At 41.1% G+C, this 4835-nt stretch overlaps 1 long non-coding RNA gene across 2 annotated transcripts; it reads left to right on the forward strand.

The window, feature by feature from the left end:
* Positions 1-282: 282 nt before the first annotated feature.
* LOC131570111 (uncharacterized) lies at positions 283-3624 on the forward strand. Of its 2 annotated transcripts, XR_009275845.1 has the most exons (4): positions 283-483; positions 1108-1171; positions 1873-1948; positions 2066-3624. It is a non-coding gene; the product is annotated as an uncharacterized LOC131570111 (long non-coding RNA). The 2 variants fall into 2 exon arrangements; XR_009275844.1 differs by having other exon boundaries at positions 1873-3624.
* The last annotated feature ends 1211 nt before the right edge of the window (positions 3625-4835 follow it).

Below are 4835 nucleotides of genomic sequence, written 5' to 3' on the forward strand. Positions count from 1 at the left end.
GAGGAGCGGTCCTGCCTCAGGTCCTTCCCCGCCCTGGGGCGAAGGACCCGTTTGATGCCCGGGAGGGACTGCAGCTCCCGGTGGCGGGGGACGGAGCCGTGGCTGTCAGCCCGAGACTACAACTCCCGGCAGGCCCTGCTGCCGGCGCGGCGTGTGACGCAACGGCTATCGCGGCACATGAGTGGCTACCAGCCCGAGACTCCAACTCCCGGCAGGCCCTGCTGCCGGCGCGACGTGTGCCGCAACGGCCGACGCTGCCCGGGATTGTTCTCTAAATCGGCAGTAAATACAGCTGAGTAAAATTAGCTTGGTTTTCTTCCTTCTTTTTTAACTGAATTGTTTTTATTAAAAATACTATTTGAATATGTAGAAAAAGTGGGGATGTCCTGTACTATATCCTAGCTTTTCTTGTTTATAGGGTGCTCAGAAAACATGCGTCCCTTAGAGTCCCTCAGAAAGGTTCTCAGTGCGATCTCTACCAAGGTATGTATTTACTAATAAGTGATCCCTTTAGATATTTGCCTGTGTACCTTTTCCTGTAATTCAGAGCTTGCGTTCTGTGGGTTTTACGATAAACCTGTAAAATATGTAAGACTGCTTTTGCAAGTCTGAATCGTTGAAGGCAGCAGTAAGTGGATTTAGAGCCTGTTCTTGACCAGACAACGGGAAAAAGTGTGACTTTGATGCTGAACTTGTTTTTTTCATTTTTCATTTGACTTGTCTGGAATGATTTAGGAATAGAGAGAGCTAGAAAAAGAGAGAAATAGAATTGATTATGGAGCACTCCTCAAATGCTCACCACGATTCAGTGTAGAGCCGAAGTGAAGGGTGATGGAACAGAGCTCTGTGCTTTAGAAGGAAATAAATTTAAACCTGACCTCCGCACAGAGTCTCACTAACTTCTTTTGTTTTAAAATACAAAATATTATTAGGAAGTGTTGGAAGTTAGTGTTTTGGGAAAGAAACGGCAGTTCCACAGAACATTCCATTTAACAGAGGCTCTGGGAACGATTCATGTTGTAACTGCTGTCACTGCAATCAGTTGGTGGTTCAGCCTTGAAATGTGCACTTGCCCTTCTATAAAGCACTGTTTTGTTTGCCTTTCAGTGCTATGAGTCTTGATAAATTGGAGAAGAGCCCAAGAGCAATTTTTCATCCCTTGATATAAAAGGTAGGAAGTGACTTTTTTTGGTTTGGTTCTTTTTCTTTATTATTTCCTGGAAATAAAAGTAATTAAGTATAGGTACTATTGGTTTGTTTCTTCCAGTAGCAGATGATAACAATAGCAGTAGTAATAGTAAAAATAATAATAGAAATAATAATAATAGCAATGTAATACTACTTAAACTGTCTTTATCCATTGAACTGGCCATTTCAAATCAAAACTTCTAAACACAAATCAAACCATCATCCTCGTAGAATCTTTCACAGCAGTGGGCTATAGATCCTGGTTTTGTTGACAGGATTTATTGGTTCTGGAATAGCAAGAGGGAAGTACAAGCCTAACTACTTCTAGCTCACAGACCCATCCAGTGAATACTGCTTTGTGTTTTGGTGGGCTTGTGATGACTTTGAAATCAATTGCTCATTCCAGTAAAAAAAATTAATGTTTTTTTGAACCTGACAGCAGAAATAACTTTAGGCACCAACTTAATAATAACAGATCACCAATTTAAGTTCATAATTTTATGCTGTACTATCAAAGTTTAAAGGTAAATTTTTACTTATTAGGAGATGGTATAAAGTGTATGTTCCAATGTGTTGGATGTATGCAAAGGTACGTACGTACCCGAAAGTCCTTAGAGAGAGGAAACAAATTTTTACGTCTGCTGTTTGATTGTTTATCATACAATATTTGGTTTTATTTCCCAGGGATCGGTGAATTTTAACTTTGGAGTCCTCTGTGCTAAGGATGCTCAGCCTACAGATGATGAAATGTTCAGTAATGGTGAGTTTTTCACCTTCTCTTTAATTGCTATGCTGATCTGAATAAGAAAAAAACAAAAGCAAGAGAAAAAAAAAGGATGGTTTATTATTTTTTACGCTGTTATGTTTGTTTCCTCAGTATTTGCTGCAGCTCTGCGAACCCAAGCTTTGGGTTCCTTCTGTCCCACTGGGAGTTGCCCAGTTTGGTTGCATCTGGTGAAATTCACCCTGAGACCTTACAGAGCTAGCTCAAACTACGTGAGAGCCATTTGCAGTTCTCTCCAGACACCTGGAGAATGGGTGATGTTTCTGAGGGTCTGGCAAGTATACTTCTATCAAAACTCAGTCTGTGAAATTTCTGGGGAAAACCCTTCTGTGTCCTGAAGGGTTCAAACTCTGGTGAGGATCCAGTTATCAGGTGCTCACCTGGATGGTTCCAGCTCTTAAAGTGAACACTTGTACTCTTACCCTGTAGTTTACATCTATTGTATTTTTGTTATTTTGCAAGATTTTACGGCTTTGCAAAATATTGTGCGTTTCACTCTTTGGAACCTCTCAGATCGTTCTTTGGTGCAGCACCACCTCATGGGACACTTGGCTGCCGTCCTGAAGGGGTTGGTCGCTAGAATTGTAAATCCTGGAGAGTTTGTAAGTCTTCTGTCCCCAGGGAGGTACCATGCTTTGTTTACTTTTGTTCTGTTTGTTAGGCGCTGCTTCTCATTGGAAGTATGAATTTCAAACTACCCTGTTCTTATTTTAACTGTTTTCCTGGTTCTCTCCCTACGGCAGGGAAAGACTCTCGTATCCTTGTCGTCGGGCTCGGTGCTGTCCAAGAAGATGCAGAGACTAAAAAAATCATAAGAAGCAAAATATGACTGCAGGGAAAACAAGCTGGAGAGAACAAAAGGTGATATTGTTATCCTTGCCCTGTATTAGAAACATTCGCTGTGCTTTGATGCTGGCAGCTGCCAGGGGCTTGTTAGCTCTTTGTAGGCAGGTGTAGGTGTTCACTTGTAGGTTTTTTCTCTGGACAAGTCAATTCAAACTTTGCTAAGCTTATATTTGCAAATTACTCTCTAGCACAGTCCAGCATGACATTTTTGAATGTTGTAAAAATACCATGTTACTTGGAAATTGCTAATGATGAGAAGCTTTAGGGAAAAATAAGATGTCAGGGTTGGGAGATGTGAGAAGAATTTTGAGGGGATGTTAGACTGAAATAAAGCACACTTGAAGCTGGACTGGCACGCTGGCAGATCCCCTATTAAACAGTAGCGCTGAGATTAGCCTGGGGGTTGCCCATTGTTTCTGTAGAAATAAATGTTTTCTGGTCTTCAGAGGTAAGCTGCTTTGAAAAGCTGGAAGGCACAGCATAGTGACAATCCGTGTGCTTCGCATTAAAAATAGATTTCAGAAGGGTCCTAGGCTTTTGTCTTTTCCTAGAAGTCGATGTAATCCTATTGAGGAGTTTTTAATTCTGTGCTGCCATGTCATCGATCAGGGCCCTGTCGTACTAATCATCATACAGATGCAAAACAAAAAATCAGACCCTGTCCCGACCACTTAGAGCCCAGAACACGATTTCCTCAGGCTGCCATTTGTGTGCCATCGGTACTCACCATGGAAGCGAGCTGGGGATTGTTGCACCCGTTGGGAACAAACCGCTTCTCGTCACACAGAAATGGAATTGGGACGACGCCTCAGCCAGCCTCTCTCTCCTGAATCTGCAGCAGAGCAGTTCCAGTCCATGCGGGCAATCCAGTTCCTGACGATCTGAGCGCACGGAGCAGCGCTCAGCTGCTGTGGGGGGCTCAGGGAGGGCAGAGTGTGCATTGTCATCTTCCTGAACCTACAGACGCGAATCAAAGTGAGAAGCCACAGGGTGGAAATCAGTCGCATATATGCTAAATAAAACTTGCAGGTTTTTTTTAAGAATTGTTTTTGCTTGTTCTTTGTTGTGCTTCTGTGCTTAGAAAACCTCCCTTTACAATCAGTTCAATTCATCAATTGAACCTTTGTTTGCAGACTCTCACTGAGCAGAATTTGTTGCAGACTCAGTGCACGCTGTGCAGGCCTCCCGGGAGTGTGAGGAGCTCATGTGTGCTACTTTTTGCTTTAGGACGCTCTGAGGTATTTATTCCTTTTGGGATACATGATGAGAATTCCCAAGAGAGGTAGTTATAAGGTATGACATCGGGAAAAAGCCTGTGTGGTTGGAATGTTGTTGCTGTCAAAAGTTAATTTTTTCTTAGCCAGTAGTTAGCTTTTTGCTTTATTTTTGTGGTATCAATATTTTATTGTTTAAAAAATTCCTTCAAAATAACTTCAGTGGTCGCCCACCAGTACCTTGTTCAGATTTGCCTATTTGCTTGTAGCTGAAATGTTCACATCTTGTTTATCATTCTATTTAAGAAACTGCTGCCCAGCCAACTAATAACTGAATATCCATCTGTCTAGGACACGGGGAGAGGATTTAGGTAATGTCTTTATTTCCAGAAAAAAGTTCCAGTGTAGTTTCTAAATAGAGGAGAAGGGGGTGAAGACTCGGGGCTCTGATGCCGTTGGGGCACCCCAAGGTCCCCAGGAGAGGGGGCCCCACTGCGGTGCAGGAGCAGGTGTGTTCTCATGTAATATTGAACAAATTATAAATATAAATATGAAAATTATAAACATGAAAATATTTTTAAAATACTTAAATAAAGCGGGTTTTCTTTATTGGTCAATAGGCAGTGTTTTGATTGTAAAAATTATAAATGCAAATAATATAAAGGTAGAAATCTAAGTTTAGAAATATATAATAAATACATACAGATAAATATAAAAATTTAAAATATCAGAAAAAATTAGTTGTAGCAGTAGATATTATACATAATTTAAATAATGATTTAAATCTATTTTAAAATTTTATA

The sequence above is a fragment of the Ammospiza caudacuta genome, chromosome 32 (genome assembly GCF_027887145.1).
Source record: "Ammospiza caudacuta isolate bAmmCau1 chromosome 32, bAmmCau1.pri, whole genome shotgun sequence".
Lineage (NCBI taxonomy): Eukaryota > Metazoa > Chordata > Aves > Passeriformes > Passerellidae > Ammospiza > Ammospiza caudacuta.